The 8870-nt window shown below is 30.7% G+C and overlaps 1 pseudogene across 1 annotated transcript; it reads left to right on the top strand.

The window, feature by feature from the left end:
- Positions 1 to 3897: 3897 nt before the first annotated feature.
- On the top strand, positions 3898 to 6588 carry LOC145184759 (uncharacterized; annotated as a pseudogene). Its single transcript, XR_016445944.1, has 2 exons — positions 3898 to 5566; positions 5660 to 6588. The product of XR_016445944.1 is annotated as an uncharacterized LOC145184759 (transcript).
- Positions 6589 to 8870: the final 2282 nt, after the last annotated feature.

Consider the following 8870-nt stretch of genomic DNA (forward strand, 5'->3'; position numbering starts at 1 on the left):
AACTTGTGGCTTTCAATGCTCACCCAAGTGTTGAGTTTGAACAGGAGAAGTGGAGTTGCGATTCACTAGCGTCTAGCTTTTATGTTCGTGATAATATCTCACGACTCAAACGGTCTCAAAATTTTCACTGTTTGCAAAGGAGCGTTTATTTTTTTAAAAAGATTACCCTGATGCTGCAATTAAATTTTTCAAATTTGCCTCTCTACGTCCTTACAACATTAAGCTCCAACGTGAGGTCTGTGCTATTCATGTACAGTATCGGACAAAACATGGTGGACAAACTCAAATTTAGAACAAAAGTTAATCAAAAACTAAAAAGAACTAGTAAAACAATTGTACATATTAATTTTTAAATAGTTTATTATGTTCTTAACAAAATTTAAAACGTTTGAATCATACTAAGAATCACAAAAAAAATTTATAACACATTTTTCTCAACAAACTACATTTTTCCTTGGACAAAACAAGGTGGACAAATCAAAACGAAGCTTTTTTTATAAGATTTCATTGTCTTTATTCAATTTACCGCATTCTTTTGTTTTCACTTTTATCCTAACATTACTCTAAAATAATAAATAGATTTTGGAACGTCTGGCCAATTATTTTTTCAATTAAACTAAAAATAGATTTAACTCGTGATATATGGGGTAAATTGCAACTTAAAATGGCTTACGACAAATTAGGAAGTGTTTTACGTGAAAATATTATTAAAGATTTTAAAAGCGGAAAACGTAAAGCTGAAATTTGTAGAAAATATAATATAGCTAAATCGACTGTAAGCAAAACTGTCAAATCATTTGGATCTCGTGACTGCTATAAAACAAACCATCGGGGCGGACGTCCAAGAAAAACAACACAAAGACTAGATCGAATAATTGTTAAAGAGCTTAAAAAAGATCCATTTTTGTCATCCACAAAATTAACCGAAAAACTTGAACTACAAATCTCTAATCGCACTGTGCGACGAAGAGCTAACGAAGCAAAATTGTTTTCTCGAATGCCTGCCAAGAAACCGCTAACTTCCTTTAAAAATAGAAAGCTAAGACTTGCGTTTGCCAAAGCACACCAAAATTGGACTGTAGACCAGTGGAAAAACATACTTTTTAGTGATGAATCAAAATATAACCTTTTTGGAAGCGACGGCAAGAAGCGAGTCTGGAGACCAAAGAACACCAGATTCAATACTAAATATACCAAGAAGAGTGTTAAGCATGGAACGTCTGCTATGGTTTGGGGATGTTTCTCAGCACTAGGAACTGGTCCTATTCACAAAATTAATGGAATTATGGACTGCTTTGTTTACAAAGATATAATGGAAGATGTTATGTTACCACATGCTGAATGGGAGATGCCCCTAAAATGGATTTTTCAACAGGATAATGATCCCAAACATACGTCAAAAATTGTAAAACAATGGTTCAAGGACAAGAATATCACCATAATGGAGTGGCCTGCACAAAGCCCTGACTTGAATCCCATAGAAAATTTGTGGGAAATAATTGACAATAAGATTGAGCGTGCAAATGTGAAGACCAGTGAGGAATTATTTGAACAAATCGAGAAGGCCTGGCGAGAGATTGATATGAGAATTGTTGACTCATTAATTGCGTCTATGCCCCGAAGAATGAAAGAAGTAATTAAAAGTAAAGGAAGTCCTACCAAATATTAAGTTAACTTTTGAAGTTTTTTGAAAAATAATAAGTTAATTTTTGAATTTTTTTGAATTTTCAGTCGATTTTTTGAATGTCCACCTTGTTTTGTCCAAAGAAAAATGTAGTTTGTTAGGGAAAATGTGTTTTAAAACTTTTTTAGTGATTTTTAGTATGATTCAAAAGTTTTAAGTTTTGTTAACAACATAATAAACTACATAAAAAATAATATGTTCAATTGTTTTACTAGTTTTTTTAGTTTTTGATCAACTTTTGTTCTAGATTTGAGTTTGTCCACCATGTTTTGTCCGATACTGTAAATATGCGGTTTTTAGTAAATGCATTACAGAAAGTTCTATATCAAAGTGTCCAGATTCTTTGGCCCGCTGTAGAAATTCGGAAAAGTGTATGTTTTTGAAATGTGAGTTGTGTAGGATGGAAACAATTTTAGCCACTTGTCAAGATTGGATTCAGCACTTTGGTGATGCTGAGGTATGTTTTGAGCAATGGATTGTTGGTAACAAATCGCTTATTCAAACAGCATTTGCTCGACATAAAAATTCACTTCTTTACAAATATACCAAGTTATCTTCGTCACTGTCATGTCAAGCATATCAAATCTAGAAACTGATTAAGTAAATCATTTAGATGAGATGTTGAATAGTTTTCTTTTTTTTAATTTTCAAAGTATCTCTTTAACTGAAATCTTTTTTTAAAGACCAACATAGATTAAACATGAATTTCTTTTTTTTAAAGACCAACATAGATTAAACATGAATTTCTTTTTATGATTTACAGATGGATTTAAGTGAAAAACTATTAATTAAAGAACTAGATTAAATCCAAACATTTATTTGTATTATTTCTTTTTTTAAATAACAAATTAAATACGATAAAAAAAATCAAATAGAAAAAAAAAAAATTTTTTTTTCAATGTTCTAAATATAAAATAAGAAAATAAACATAAAAATTACCTTTGGTCTATACTTAAAACAATTGAATGAACCATTTGTTGAAGATTATCATACATTAATATTAATTCGTTGAAGATTATCATACATTAACATTAATTCGTTGAAGATTATCATACATTAATATTAATTCGTTGAAGATTATCATAAATTAACATTAATTCGTTGAAGATTATCATACATTAACATTAATTCGTTGAAGATTATATTATATTAACATTAATTCGTTGAAGATTATCTCATCGCTAATTTGTTTTGTATTTATTAATAAATCTTTAGGAAGCAGAGAAAAGCGGCCATCGCTACTTTTCTTTACATATTTTATCTTCACAAGCTACATTATTGCAGGGACCGGAGACCCCCACTCGAATCCGGGTAGTTATTTCGGGTATTACCCGAATTTAAATATATCGGGTAAAGTTATAAAAAACCAAACTTTTTTAAAATCGGGTAATACCCGATACTTGATAACCGTAGAAACCCGTAGAAATAACCGAAAAAGAAAAAATACCCGAAACAATTCAACTCAATTCATTAATTACATTGAATTATAAATGACAAAAAAAAAATAAATAAAATTGAAATATGAATATTTGCACTGAAGGAGTTCAAACTTCAGCATTAGCATTATTAGATTAGCTTGGCCATTTTAAATCTGAAACTTTATCCAGTAATTTACTGTTCTCTTTCATGAACATTAGCTGCTCCATTTTTCTAACACTTAAACTTGTTCTCCTTACAGTGCAAATGTTCCCTGCTCTTGAAAACACTCTTTCAGAAGTGGCAGATGAGACTGGGATAACCAGAATCTGCTTAGCAAGTCTTGCAAGCATATAGGGTGTTTGCCTACATTGACCTTCCAAAAATCCAAAATGTCCACTGTTTTTTCGGCTGTTTTATCAACAAGATATTTGTCTACCTCCTTTGTTACATTTTCTTTTGCAGCTGATTTCCGTCCTTTGTTTGGATATGCTGCTCCACGCCTTTGTATGTGACGATAGTCCAACATAGTAGCCTAGAAACTGTCGGCATTTATGCCTAGGCATATATAAAAAATATGGCCATAAATAAAAATATAAAAACATTACATATGTATAGCGTATGAAATGAAAAATAAAGTTAAAAAAAAAAATCTTACTTTTATATCTAAGTGGTGATAGCACAAAGTTTAAAAAAAATCGTCTGAGAATTGAGCTTTCCATCTACTGCATGTAAGTATTAATTTTTAGCATGGCCTACTTTATTTATACGGCCGGATATTTTGCATTTTGAAAAAAAAAATAGAAGACCAGTTTTTTCATAAGGCGCTTTTAAAGGAGCAACTGAAGTTTCAAAGAATATGGTTAACAAATGTTGTATTGTGAATTGTCGTTCAAATTATGATGGTGAAGTATCTACAGTAGTATTTTCGTTTCCAAAAAATGAAGAGTTGAAAAAAAATTGGATTAAATTTGTAAATAGAAAAGATTGGACACCTACAAATACTTCCGTAATATGCATCAAATATTTTGAAAAAAAATATTATAAGAAAGGTAATACGAATCAACGTTTTCGATTAATAAAAAAACTAAAGCCTATTCCAACTATTTTTGATTGCACAAATTTGCCTGAAGAAAGTCCATCACAACTTATAAAATCTTCTAATTCGTTAAGAAAATCACCAACTAAAAGAATATTTCAGCCAGATCAATATGGACAGTTTTTATAGAGTGATTTGATTAATAACTTTGATGATATTACTGAAAGTCTTGCTCCAGATGGTTTTTCATTCTTGAAGTATGATGATCATGTAATTTTTTATAAATTGAGTCATAGTACTTTATCTATTCCTGAAGTTACAGAGTGCATTCGCATAAACAATGAGATGCATGTTAAATTATTTTACAAAGGTTCACCCCTACCATTACCTCAGTGGTTTTGTCATGGAAGAGATTGTTGTTTATCTCGTAAAAGCATGCTTTATAATTTTCCTACCTACATTAAATCACAAGCTGAACAATTTTCATCTATATTGACTGAATTACAGCAAATTAAGTATATGAAGAAACCTATTTTTTCAGTCAATATTATAAAGTATTCACTGATGTTACGATATACTTCTACACAGTCATACCAACTTTTGCGTGAAGAATTGCCTTTACCATCAATATCTTTACTTAAAAAAATAACTAGTGGAAATATTGATGCTCTAAATTGTGCAAAACATTTAAAATTAGAAGGGAAGATATCTCAAGACATTTGCTTGATTTTTGATGAAATGTACTTGCAAAAATGTGAAGAGTATTTTGGTGGAGAGATGATTGGTAGTGATGAGTCTGGAGAATTGTATAATGGAATAGTTTGTTTTATGATAGTTGGCCTGAAACAAAACATTCCATATGTGATTAAATCATCACCTAAAAAAACAATCAATGCTGAATGGTTGAAAGAAGAAATTTTTGAATGTCTTCGTATTCTAACTGAATGTGAATTTAATGTTAGAGTTATTGTGTGTGACAACCATTCCTCTAATGTTTCTTGTTTTAAAAAAATCCTTTGTGCATCAAATCAACAAGCTGAAGATTTGTTTTTTATTTACAATTTAAAAAAGATTTACCTTTGTTTTGATGTTGTACATCTTATTAAAAATATCAGAAATAATTTGTTAAATTGTAAAAGATTTTTATTTCCAGATTTTAAGTTTGATGGATTTAAAGATCCTATAATTGTATGTGGTGGAGAAATAAAATGGAGCACCTTCCACAATATTTATGAAAAAGACCTCGCTCTTGATGCTGGTTTGCGTAAAGCACCAAAAATAACAATGAAAGTATTACATCCAGGCAATTTTAAACAAAATGTTTCTTTAGCACTTGCAATTTTTGATGAAACTACTTCTGCAGCAATTCACTCATATTTCCCTGATCTTAAAAGTAGTGCAGATTTTTTGACATTATTTTACAAGTGGTGGGTTTTATCAAATTCAAAAAGTCAGTATTCAACGTGCAATATTTTAGGTAATGCAGTTGTTTCTGGAGATAAAAAACCTGAATTTCTTAGGGAAATGGCACACTGGATTGAAGCTTGGCAATTGCAAAAGGTACCAAACTGTGAGAAGTTTACTTTAAGTGCTCAAACAGCTGCAGCATTGATAAGAACACTTAATTGTCATGCCTCATTGATTGAGGACTTACTTAATGACGGATATAACTTTGTTTTAACTGGGAGGTTTCAAAGTGACCCATTAGAAAGGAGATTTGGACAATATAGACAAATGAGTGGTGGAAGATTTTTGGTTGGTTTAAAAGATGTCTCTATTTCTGAAAAAATATTAAAAATCAAAAGTATAGTTAAAGAAAGTATTAACTTTGATGATAGTTTGAAAGTACCACTCGAGTCAGAAAATAATTTAACAGATTTGAAAAACTTTCTTCTTTATATCGATACAACTCAGTGTACTCCAGAAATCATGAATCTAGCACCAGAGAGTAGAGAAGTAGGTGCTCATATTGCTGGATATATAGCAAAGAAACTAAAAAAACGCTTTGGTACATGTTGCCAAGAATTTTTATGTTGTGCTAATATTGATGAAAGCAATCCTGATCATACTTATTTAACAATTATTTCTAGGGGTGGTCTCACTATTCCTTCACCATCACTTTTGGATTATGTTTGCACATCGTTTGCTATGATTGACTACTCTTATAACAAAATAAAGAAACTTAATTTACATGCAAGACAAGCTTTAGAATATTTGTTAAATCACTTTTGTGACTCTTTTCAGACTTTTTCTTGTCCTATGCATGAGAAAACTGGGATAAAACTTGCTGGAAGAATTGTTATCAACATTTTCCTTAATAATAAAAGAATTATCTCTACCAGCGAAGTAGCTGTTGATCATGTAAAATCTTTTAAAAAGAGAAAATTTGAAAAAACTCAATAAATTATATATAATACAATTACTTTTTATTTTGATGAAAAAAGAAAAAGATTTAAATATTTTATATAAATATTCTTGTTTTTTAAATTGTGTCTGTTTACTTAAATTCTAAGTTTTAAAATAAAGGCTTGTTTTGATATCTTTTTATTTATTTCTTATAGAATATTCGCTTAGTATCTAAATTTATGAATATAAACCACTTTTGTCGACTTTTTAAATTTAGAAAGTAAAATACATTTGCAAATATTCAAAAAGTCTTAAGTTTTCGAAACATTACGATTTTGAAAACTGGCCTTCTATTTTTTTTTTCAAAATGCAAAATATCCGGCCGTATAAATAAAGTAGGCCATGTTTTTAGTTTATTAAAAATCAATATTTACATGGAGTAGATGGAATTATTAAATAGAAATAAGTGGTATTAAAAGATCTGAAATAAAATAAAATTTTAAAATTGCAAAAAAAAAAAAAAAAAATTAAAGAAAATACCTAATCGCGAAAATTTTGGTCGGATGATCGGGTAAATAAACTGGGTATTTTGTTACCCGAATTTCGGGTACTTCTACGGTTAGCAATTTGAGTAGTTAATATTTGTTAATACCCAAACCGAAGGCTGGGGTATCGGGTACCTAAACTTATTAAAATTGTACGTCTACGTGTACCCTCGGGTCAGGTATTCGCTCCCTACATTATTGTCTCCCAACATTTTGTGTTCGAAAAACATCTATTTTTTTTCTTCTCTCAACCTGACTTACAAAGGATATTCAAAGTTTTGTCATTCTTTCCAATTTTGTTAAATTATTTTATTTCAAAGTTATAAATATATTTAAGAAACAGCATTTATTCAACTTGAGAGAGATAACTACTATAAAAAGCGGGTTCTGGCTCATTGATACTTTTCTATACTTAAGGGTTCTGGCTCATTTTCATTTTTGCGCATTTTCATAATGAGATGACATTATGAAAAAAGGTTGTGAATGTCTTAGTTAATTTATTCTTTGTAGTTGTTCTTCAAGTATGGAAAAAGATGTTTATATTTTTCTCTTCGTGTTTCTCTTATTAATTGATTATGTTCTTTTTGTCGTTGTTCTTCAAATCCATGTTGTAGCAAGAGTTTAGTATTGTGATGAATGGGTAAGGTATTTAATTTTTTAATTTTATTAAGATAATTTTCATCAATTTTGTTTTTGTGATTATCATAGTGGAATTGTATAGCAATTCTGTGTAATTCTAGATCAAAAGTGGGTTTAATTATTTCCTGTAGTTCACTGTAACAGAATTCCTCATATTCTTCTTGTTCTGTAATACTCATTTTTTATAACAAGAAAAAATTTATTTAAGTCATTTTAAAAAAGTTTTCACTGTATATTTTACAAAATTAAATTTAAAAAAAGGATGCTTGAGAATGGAGAGTTTGGTCCGAGAAGCAAACCAGCGCCGATAGATTCATATCCTCTTCCGCTTTTAACGTAAACTCCGTCTTTGAATGATCCTCCTTTAGGCCAGGGTGTTAAAAATAATCCGTTTCCTCTGTGCGTTCCCATTTTCATTCCATTTCCATTCTTTTTCAAATAAACGATACCTCTTCCTGCAATTTTATCAACCATAGCAGAACCTGCAGAAGATCCTACACCTGCTAACAATCCGGTGGCAAGAGCTGGAACTACTCTTGTTGCAAGTGTACTACCCAACATACCTAATAAAGGTAGAAGAGCTCCAATAAATCCTCCTTTCACATTTGCGTTATGTTCCAATTGGGTTTTGCTCATTTTAATGGTGACTCCAACTCCTCGATGGAGAGCGTCCAAAAGTTTTCGATGTTGATTTTGTGTTACAAGTAAAACGTCGTTTCCGTTAAAATCATCTTTTGAAATACGGATGCTCACAGGTTTACCTGCTATCATTGATTTTTTTATTTTTTCAATCTGTCCCTGAGACACATTTAATTTAACACTAACATATTTGCTCATTTTTAAATGTGGGAAAAAATATTTATTTCACTTCTCGAATGTGATAACGGATCGTAATGTCCTCTCCACGAAAATCAACCAAATTTCCATTTTGGTCAACAACGCGAGTGATCATTGTGGAGATTTCTGGGACTTTGACAGGGAGGTAAACCAAATGAGTGGGTCTTTCGATGATTTTAAACCCAGGACCAACAGCTGGATAAAAAGAGTAGATGCAATTGAGTTGGGAGCCGTTGATGTAAGCCGACCCGATGACGTTGTTGAGGATTCTGATCGTGTTGATGCTTGAAATTCTGACGACATCGTCAGACTCATATTCGGAATTAGGGTCCAATTGTCTTTTTGTAAATCCTAAAAGTGAGGC

This window comes from Hydra viridissima, unplaced genomic scaffold, assembly GCF_058129835.1.
Source record: "Hydra viridissima isolate aposymbiotic clone 2 unplaced genomic scaffold, HvirCarnegie_v1 scaffold_12, whole genome shotgun sequence".
Taxonomy (NCBI): domain Eukaryota; kingdom Metazoa; phylum Cnidaria; class Hydrozoa; order Anthoathecata; family Hydridae; genus Hydra; species Hydra viridissima.